Source organism: Manis javanica, chromosome 11 (genome assembly GCF_040802235.1).
Source record: "Manis javanica isolate MJ-LG chromosome 11, MJ_LKY, whole genome shotgun sequence".
In the NCBI taxonomy this organism is placed as follows: domain Eukaryota; kingdom Metazoa; phylum Chordata; class Mammalia; order Pholidota; family Manidae; genus Manis; species Manis javanica.
Window position 1 is genome coordinate 113405246 of NC_133166.1, and position 10440 is coordinate 113415685.

The following is a 10440-nucleotide window of genomic DNA, read 5'->3' on the forward strand; positions in this document are numbered from 1 at the left end:
TTATCCTTTGTCACCAATGAACCCTGCCGACTGTCACCAATTATCTTGCCAATGGGTTTCAGCCCCGGGCAAGTTCACTATGGTTCAATGTGACCAAAGAAATGACAGTAGAGTGTTCTTGGGGTGAAAGGGTTATACCCAACTTTATTTCCACGGTGGCAGGTCAATCGCTAATATCCATCACTCAGCGTGAGTCTGCAGGAAGCAAGCCGGTCTCTGCCTCTGGGCCTCTCTGCCCGCAGTCATCCCGCACAGCCGTCCTCTGGGCCTCTGTCCTCAGCGCTGCCACCACGCCAGTTCTCTGATCTGCTCTCCTGCACCTTGCAGCCGTGCCACCGTATCACCCAGAGCCCTAGGCAGTGCTCTTTATGTAGAGTCAGTAGCAACGTATTGCTCACACGTGTGTAGTGAGCAAGCCAGCCAGGGCCAGTTGAGGATCCTGGCCACAGGAACGTTCATTTTATCCACACACGGAAGCTGCTGTCCCTCCAGACCAGACTGCACAGACCTGGGTCAAAGCTCACGTGGGTGAGGCTTGGCCTACACCCCAAGGTCTCCTTAGGCCTGTGGGAATTCATGGTGGTAAGTAGGGGAAATATTGGCAAAAATGCTTTCTAAAAATATCCTTGCAGGGAAGGGACAGGAAGTTGTGAATTTGTAAAGAACAATGACTGCTCTTCCCACTGGTGTGGCAAATCTGTAAAGGTGAGTAGATCACAAAAAACACCCTTGCACATGCACACCTGCTACCTGGAGTTTTCTTAGGGTTGATGAAAGAATTGGAAACAGCAGGACTGCCAACTCAGCCACGAACAGCTCTAAGCTCCTTAAGACAGAAAACAGGAACTGGTGAAAATGTAAGGCCACAGAAGGTGTTGGGGGTGCAGCAGGGAGATAAAAGTGTCCCTGGGGTGAGGGGCCTGGGTCCCCACACAATGCTACCCTGGTGTGACAAGCAAGGACCGGCTTCTGGCAGGCTCGAGGAGCAGAGGCCCATTGTAGGACAGTGGTCAACCCTGCAGGGGCCTGAGGCCAGGGAGGTCTGCCTCCCCAAACAGGTGCTGTCAGCCAGGGTGACTGGGGGTGCCCAGGACCAGTCCAGAGAGAACTCAGCAGGCCCCAAGCCCCAGTGACCTGGCTGTGCTTCCTCTGAGAAGCATCCTCAGCAAGACATCAGAGCGTCTTTGGGCCACATCCAGGCCACTGGGGTTGGGAAGTCAGATCCCGGGTGGGGACGAGCCGTGCTCACTCGTGCCTGTGCGATTCGCCTGGGGCACGCCTAGTGGCTTTGTCCTCCTGACCTGCTCCACGAGGTGGCCCCCAGCCCACAGTTCAAAGAGGCCTGAGGCACCCTGGGGACAGTGGGAAGTGAGGGGCCTGCCACCTGCGGCACCTTGGCCCTCAGAGGGAAGAGGACAGGGGACAGGGTTCTCTGGGGCTTGAGGAAGAAGGAAAGGGGAGCAGGGTCCAGGGTCCACAGGGGAAGAGCAGGAGGCCCACACGGGCCTCCGCTGCAGTTCTCTGCCCGAGACAGGGCAGGGTCGGCTGTGCGGCAGGGGCGGCCCCCCTGCCTGCATATTGTTCACAAGATGCACTCATGACTCACGCACAGAGCAAGGCTGAGTCTGGGGAAAATGAAATTCATAATGAAAGACTTTAGCATGATGATAATGTAAATCTAATAATAAAGTTTATAGCAGTAATGTGTGTTTGTTGTAGAAAGTTCAAAGAAAGCAAATAAAAGAAAACAAGAACTCTACTATGCACAGCTCAAATCACTAAGCGAATATAAATATCAAATATTTAATGTGCTCTTCCAGTATTTTAATGCATTTTAAATTCGTTGAGATTTGTAAAAGTGCATATTTGCAATCTGTGTTTTCACTTCAATTGTAACACGAGCATCTTCCTGCGTTGTCATAAACTCTTCGAAAGGGTCGTTTTTAAGAGCAGCCCAATCAGCATGAGTATTCCGTGGCTGCCCATGCTGTCCCCAGTGCTGAACATCTAGGTGGTTTACAGTTTTTGCCTCAAAGACCACATTTATACATATTTGCATTCTTTTGGATTTTTTTTCTTAGGATAGTTTCCAAAGAGTAAATTAATGGACCAAAGTATGACCAGTTTGCAGGCTTTTGGTTCTCATTGCTCACCTTTGTTCTGAAAGGGCTGTACGGGGCTTCTCTTCAGGTGGGACCAGGCAGAATCTGCCCTCACTGCCCATCGCCCACCGAGGGTCGGGAAGTGACTCCAGTGCCCCCACCCCCCGCCACAACCGCCCGCGTTAGAGGCGCTGCCTTTGCTCCGAGGGCCACAGGTACAGCTGTTGAGGAGCAAGGGCCCCATGTAATTCAGGTTCCCTAGCACCTGGGGAAGGTGGGAGCGAGAAGCAGTGTTTCTGTGGGAATAACCTAGGGACTGTGAGTAAAGACACTGAAAAAGAGAGCGGCTGGGTAGACACGGGAGATGACCCATCAATCCCCGACGGCTAGCGGCCCAACACCGTGAAGATGTGAGCGCAGAGCATCCTGAGACGGGGGCGTGACGGAGAGTCCAGCAGCTCAGTGGGCATGTGGACCTTGAGTTCCACTCGCTGAAGCCCAGAAGCCCTTGCGGAGTCCGGTTCCTGAGCACTAACAGCGCCGAGGCCCTCCGGCCGGAGCAGGCTGCTGAGTGCCCCCGGGACCCGCCGACCTTCGTCCTCAGGAGGGCAGCCGGACTTCCCGGGCTCCCTGCAGCGAGGTGTGGCCGGCGGCCGTCCCTGTGAAGGGCGGGGCGCGCCTCCCTCCCTCTCCTCTTCCTGCCTCGAAGGCGGCTGGGATGCCTGGTGCTTGAGTAGCCATTCTGAGCCGTGTGGTGAGCCCATGTGCTCAAGACGGCAGAGCAAAAAGTGCCGCTCCTCCTGGACCGGTGGCCTCCCGAGAAACAGACAGACTTAATGAAGCCACTACAGTTTGTGGCGGTTTTCTGTCCCTCCACCTTGGCGGTGTTTGTCCACATTTGCTCCATCAGAGTTGCACAGGGTCTGTGCTGCCAGACGCCCCCCCCCTCCCGCCTCTGCCACCTCGCAGGTCGGCCCTGGTCCTGTCCCAGCCTGCCGTGGGGCCCCCAAGCAGAAGTGTGGGTGGGGCCATGCTATCCCGGGAGAGCCTGGGGTGGCCCGTTTCAACTCCGGATCAACCCAGGCTTGCATGGGCTGCGTAGTGCTGCCCCCCGACACTAGGGGAGCTCCTAACCCCCGTGACGTCGGGGCGCCTCCCTGCCGGCCACGCCCCCCGCGCCCTGAGTCTAGGCAGGTCCCCAGACCTTGCAGCTTTGCCCTGCAAACGGGGAGGGGAATGTGGCTTACTAGGTAGGGACGCCCAGGGTGGCCCATTGCATTGGGTCCTCTGCCTCCTGGGGGTTCTGCCACCGGAGGGGTGCTTATGGGTCAATGTGTATTTGGTTACAGTCACCCTGCTGGCCTTTGGTTCATCTCAATAGCTGGAGTATTTCTTGGGTCTCCCTTGGCTGGGTCTGATCTCATCGCTACTTACGAGCAGAAGCAACCTCCCTGTGGTTCTGGAAAGCCCAGTGGACCCCCTAAATGTCCACCACGTCCTTCATCTAGTCCCTGACCCAAGCTGTCCCAACCACATGCTGTCCATTCGTTATCTTCTTGTCACACTGTGCCCCATGCCAGGCCCATGGCTCAGCTCAGTACCTACCTGGGGAAGGACTAGAGGGGGAGGCCTTACCTCCTTGCCAGGTCACCCTAATTTGCCCACTCATCTAAATTAGACACAAGTTTGTGCCAATTTAGGAAAGTTCTTCCATTTTCTAGATGTTTTTGAAGCCGTTTCCCCAATTCCACGTTAAGCCTCTATGATTCCAGCTTTGCTCTCCTGACTCCTCCCGGCTTTCCTCTTCTTTGATCCCCACGCCAAGAAGGGGCAGGATTCTCGTTCCTCTTACATCCTATCCTTGACCTCATGACACTAGTTGCCACATTAGAACATAGGAGTTCCTTTCAGAAGCATTCCTTTGAGGTAGGTGTGATTATCACCATTATAGTCAGATGAGGATGTTAGACAAGAAATTGAATTACCTCCTTCTTTAGTAGAATGTTGACTCTAGATCTGGATCTTGATTATGTTAAACGGGAGCTAAGCGAATATTATTCTTCCCTTAGAGTCCAGATTTCAAGCCTATTGCATTGCTAGAAAATCCTTTTGAATTTCAGTAGATGCATAATAAATGCATAATTAGCTCTTTTCTTCTCTTTATATTCCTGCTGAAACAATCCTAACCTCCTCACAAGCAGCTTGATGCCACAACCAAAAAAGGGGGAAGTCACTTCGTTTCTGAGGGCAGAGATCAAAGGACATCAGTAGTTTCTCCATACATTACCTGTTCCAGCTCCCAGCTTCCACCCGACTTACCTACTCCAAAGTCTAGTGAATTTTTATCTAGTTCTTTGAATGTGTACATGCAGATGTGAGTCAGTGTGTGTGTCTGTTTGTGCACACATGTATCAGTGTTTATGTATATATGTGACAGTGTTGAAAAAAATCAACTCTTGAATTATTCTTCCAAAGCTGTTTTTTTTATCATGCCTCGAGTCTTTGGATTTTAACATCCCAAAGAAAAAATTTTGACTCATTTATAATTGGTGTTCTACGGTCATTCATTTCTAGAGATAATAAACCCAGAACCCCCTTTTTTTGTGATTGGCATAGGGACAGGGGTTACCAGAATATAGGATAGTAAGTTCATGTTTTTAAAATCTTGTATCTGCAGGGTCTAAGGCAATGGCAATAGGGATGAAAGAGAGGACAGTGGAGGTGTGGCCCAACCAAACTGCCCCTGAGCCGCCCAGCCTGCTGTCTACCTCGCTGTCTTCCTTGAGTCATCACCCCAGTTCCCCAACCTCCAAATGCAGGAAAATGAAGCCAAGATATTTTTGAGTCGCAACCCTATGCTCAACAATATGTTTTGTACTTTCCTGTATGTGTCCTCATTTTTTCCTCAGAGCAATCCTCTGAGGTAGGTAGCAGCATTCTCATTTTTTAATGATGAAGGAGCACAGACCGAAAGAGGTTGGATACCTCATCCAAAGCTCCACAGCTAAAACACGAAAGAGGTGGAGTCCAAACCCTGCCCCCTGGGCCTGCTGACCTCACCATCCATTCCCTACGTATAGGTAAGGGCGCCTCATGAGGGCACGCACTGACACCACACGGGGCGGAGCGGAGACACTAGAGGCGGCGGCAGCAGCAGCAGCAACGTGTTTGGGACTCTGAAATCTGAGAAGTAAATTGTGACTAGTTTAGCCGATTGGGGAAAGCAGAGAAGCAATCAGATTTACATCACAGAAGCTGCAAAAGGAATCAGTGACACTAGTCACCTATGGAGGTGAGTATGGGGCTAAAAACAGAATGTTTGGTTGAAAGTCCACTTAACCCGATACCTCTCCTCTGAGAGCAAGTGTGTGACTTCCCTGCCTCGACCAGCACAGGTCTGAGAATTTATACCATGAAAAGCACCAATTATAGAGTCTCTGGTCAGGGGGACCCCAGAAGTCAAGGGTGTCATCCTGAAATAGGAAGAGTAAGTGAAAGTTTAGTCTCCCACTGAATGTCAAGACTCCCAGCCGGTCCTCCCCTGGAACCCTGGTTAATCTTCTGGTAATCCTTGAACCAGAGAGCTCAGAACTCAGGCAGCCAGGCTGGAACCCTCCAGACAAGAGATGTCCAGAAAAATATGGACAAAAGGAAAAAACAAAAGAATACAGATGGGAGTTCCCAAGTAACAGCCCAGCCAGGTCGCCACAGCAGACATCACTGCCCGCCCCCCGCTAACGGCCTGGGCAGCCCCGCTTCAGTGAACTGCTGCTGACGTCTAACTGCCAGTATCTGGCTCTCTTTTGCCTGATAGTCTCTCCAAAGCCAGGGAAGGCTGCTCTGTGGGGTTCATAGCAGGCCAGAAGTGCTGGGGAATTACTACCCTCCTCCCTGGGAGCAGCTGTCAGCCGCTGACTGTGAGGATGTCACGTGCACACACACACAGTTTCCTTGTCCTTGCACACATGAACTCTGAGATGTATGTTTGCCACCATTTCCCCAAAATCTCTATGCAGAGCTAAGCCTTAGACATGCTCAGTCCCTCAGTCACAGTCAGCATGGTGACCGCCTTCTCTCCCCTGATCCCTTCCCTGCTCCCCTCTGCGTGTCTCCACTGACTGACTCCACGTGCACACATGTCTCAGGGTCTCTTGGGGAACCCGAACTAAGAGGAAAAACAGGTTTTATGCCAAGATCAAGAGCTAGAATGTCATCCACTGGAGGAAAGAACACAGTGAAGCAATGACTTCAAATTTCTGAGGGAATATTTTTCCAATATAGGACTCTGTAAGCAACTAAGCAATGACTTACGTGTGAGAACGGCATACATACATTTTCAGACATGCAAGACCTCGAAGCTTTGCTTCCCATGCCCCTTTTCTCAGGAAACTTTTAGAAGAGGTTTCCTGCTCCACCAGGACAAGGAAATAAAGATGACTTGGTACGTATGAAACAGGAGATCCAACACAGGAGAGGAGGGAGCGGTCTCCCAGGAAGGCCGTGAGGGGCGTGCCGAAGCCCACAGCTGTTCAGCAGGGCTGGAGGGGAGCCGGTCCCACTGGAGCAGGTGAGGACTGAGAGAAGGGATGTCATTCAGAGTACGTGACAGGCTACTGAGTGTGTGTGAGCAAACTGGGGAATATTTGGGGGTTATAGAGTAATGAACGGTAAGCACATGCAAACAGTACACAAAAAGACATTTATTAGATCAAGGGGAACGGAGAGGTTATGCAGCGAGTCACACCTGTGCAGTCGTAACAAGTGAACAGCGACTATCCATCCAACCAAAGTGAGCTGTATTGGACGGATGGGATGAGACAAGAGCCGATGAGGTTGGGGGAGGGGGTTTCTACAACAAGCCCCAGAGAACTGTTTGGACCTTTACACCGTGTGCATGAATAACTTTGATAACAATAAATAAAACTATGAAATTAGTAACAAAACAAACAGCTCAAGTAAAATAAAGACCGGGACCTCTAAACAGGAATGGAGGTGAAACTAGGGATCAGCGACCTGTTGTTTTTTGTGAAAGTCTCAAAAAATAATGGGATTTTTTTGTTTTTGCTTCTTCCTTAACATTTTTGATTGACGTAGAACATACATACCCAAAGTGCACATATCATAAATATACTACTTGATTTTTTTTCACAGTGTGAGCACAACTTTGCAACTACCACTCAGATCAGGGGACAGTTACAGTATATTCTTATCAGACAGCCCCATGGACCCCCATCCAATCACTGTCCCCAAGGGTGAGACCCTCCTGACTCTGACATCATAGATTAACATCCACTATTTTGTATTTTATACAAATAAGAGCCACACAGTCTGTCATCCTTCGTGTCTGACTTCCTCCATTCAGTGTCATGTCAGTGAGACTCACCCATGGTGTGTGTGCGGTTGCAGAGTCGTGGTCCACCCGGTTTCATTCCGTGATACCCCGTAGTGAGAATACGCCACGATTCACCTGTTCTCCTGTTAATGGCGTCCGTACGGTTTCCGGTCTGGAGCCACTGCGGTGCTTCTACTGGTGCAGCTATAAACATTTTAGTGAATGTTTTTGCTCGACATTATATATGTATTTCTGTGGGATATATATACCTCAGAATGGAATTGCTTGGCCATGGGATTCATGTATGCTCAGTTTGGACATTGCCAGACAATCTTCCAAAGTGATTCACCAATTTGCATTCCCACCAACGGTGTAAAAGAGTTCCAGTTGCTCCACGTCCTGGCCAACTCTTGCTGCTGGTGATGTTTTTCATATCAGTCATTCTGGGGACATGTGGTGGTATTGCATTGTGGTTTTAGTAAACATCTCTCTGATGACTAATGAAACTGAGTACTTTTTCATCGATGTATTGGCCACTTGAATGTCATCCTTCATGAAGTGTCTCTCCAAGTTTTTTGCTCATTTTTTATTGTGTTTTCTGTCTTCTGTTGATTAGTAGAAATTCTTCATTATTTCCTTATTGGTCTTTTGTTGCCTATATGTATTGGGAATATTTTCACTCATTCTGTGGGTTAACTTCTATTTTTGAACTTACAAAATACAAAAATAAAAGGAAGACCCAAATATGCTCTCAATAAATACGAATATAAAGCCATATTTAAGTTAAAAAGAAAAGGATGCAAATGCAAAAAGATTTACTATGCAAACACTCATCAAAGGAAAGCAGAGGGACTCCATTCACATCAGACAAACTAGACTTCACAATAAGGAGTGTTACCCGGGATGAGAGGGCACAGCAACAAAGGAATCAATTCTTGAATAAGACATGACGGCCCCAAGTGTTCATGCTGAAGACAGCCTCAAAATACATATAATACAACTTACAGAACTAAAAGGCAAAAGAGATACATCCACGATTACAGTCAGATACTTTCATACTCCTGTCTCAGGAATGGGTAACGCAAGGAGACAGGAAATCAGCAAAGACAGAAACACCTGAACACACTATCAGTGCATTTCACTTGACTTCTAGAGAACATCTCACTCAACAGTGGAAGAGCAGCATTCTGTTCGAAAGTATACGGGAGTTCATCAAGACAGATCATATTCTGGGTTATAACACAGCCCTTAGCAAATTTAAAATAATTGAAAGCATGGAAGGCATGTTCCCTGACCACAGCTGAATTAAATTGGAAATCAATAACAGAATGATACCTGAAAAAACTCACAAATATTTGCAAATTAAACAACACACTTCTAAGTAACCCATGGATCAAAGAGGAAGTCCCAATGGAAATTGGAAAATGTTTTGAATTGAACTAAAATGAAATCACAACATTCCACAATTTACGGGATGCAGCCAAAGTGGTGCTTGAACAGAAACTTAAACATTAAACCAGAAATAAGAGAAGGTTCAAATCAGAAAGCTAATCTTCTGCCTTAAGAAACCAGAAAAAGAAAAGCTAATTAAATCCAAAATGAGTAAGGAAGGGAATAAAAAAAGAGCAGGAATCAATTAAATTGAGAAGAACAATAAAGAAAAATCAAGCCAAATTGCGTTCTTTGAAAAGATCATTAAAATCAATAAGCCTCTACACAAACACATCAAGGAAAACTATTTAAAAAATCTGTAGGGGCAGAAATCAGATCACTATTGACCAGTAATTTCACACTGGGGAGGGAGTTCACTGCAAAGGAGCAGAGGAGTATTGAGGGAAATGGAATGTTCTCTGACTTGATCGTGGCGATGTATCCTATTGTATACACTTGTCAAAAACAGAAAACTGTGCACCTCAAAAGAATGCAGTTCACTGTGTGTAAATTATATCTCAATGAATCTGATGTTGACGAAAATACCAGAGTGCATCTCAGCAATTTATGAAGAATTTCACGACACCTTTGTTTTAGATGCGTGTGTAATGCAGGGTAAAATGTGTTTTTCTGAATCCCGTATACTGTGGTTAAAAAAGAAAAAAAGCGACAAGGGAGCCAAGATGGCGGCGTGAGTAGAGCAGTGGAAATCTCCTCCCAAAAACACATAGAGCTATGAAAATATAACAAAGAAAAATCTTCCTAAAATAGAGACCACAGGACACAGGACAACATCCAGACCACATCCACACCTGCAAGGAACCAGCGCCTTGCGAAGGGGGTAAGATACAAGCCCCGGCCCGGCGGGACCCCCGGCTCCCGGCGGGTGGAGAGAAACCGGAGCGGTTTTTTTTTTTTTTTCTTGGCGAGCGCTTTTTGGAAGCCTTAGAGGGACAGGCCCCCGTTGCTGGGGAGGCAGGGTGGCGGGACCGGTGAGCAGGTGCCTGGGAACGGCGCCGGAGGACAAAGAATATCCCGCGTTTCTCCCTGCGGGACCGGCGGGCGGGTGCCTGAGACCAGTGCCTGAGGACGGAGGAGGTCGCGCGTTTTTCCTTTTTTTTTTTTCTCTCTTTTTGGCGAGCGCTTTTTGGAAGCCTTGAAGGGACGGGGACCCCAGTGCTAGGGAGGCAGGGTGGTGGGACTGGTGAGCGGGTGCCTGGGACCGGCGCCTGAGGACAAAGAATATCCCACGTTTTTCCCTGCGGGACCGGTGGGCGGGTGCCTGAGACCGGCACTTGAGGACAGAGGAAATCGCGCGTTTTTCCCCTTTTTTTTTTCCTTTTCTGCGAGTGCTTTTTGGAAGCCTAAAAGGGACAGGGACCCCGGTGCTAGGGAGGCAGCGCGGCGGGACTGGTGAGCGGGTGCCTGGGACCGGCACCTGAGGACAAAGAATATCCCGCGTTTTTCCCTGTGGGACCGGTGGGTGGGTGCCTGAGACCGGCACCTGAGGACGGAAGAAATCGCGTGTTTTTCCCCTTTTTTTCTCTCTTTTTGGCGAGTGCTTTTTGGAAGCCT

General features: G+C 48.9%; 1 long non-coding RNA gene across 2 annotated transcripts; it reads left to right on the forward strand.

Annotated features, from left to right (window-relative positions):
• Positions 1 to 4585: 4585 nt before the first annotated feature.
• Positions 4586 to 8116, forward strand: LOC140844548 (uncharacterized). 2 transcript variants are annotated; one of them, XR_012123062.1, is made up of 3 exons: positions 4586 to 5394; positions 6384 to 6669; positions 7465 to 8116. It is a non-coding gene; the product is annotated as an uncharacterized lncRNA (long non-coding RNA). The 2 variants fall into 2 exon arrangements; XR_012123061.1 differs by having other exon boundaries at positions 4587 to 5394; positions 6488 to 6669.
• Positions 8117 to 10440: the final 2324 nt, after the last annotated feature.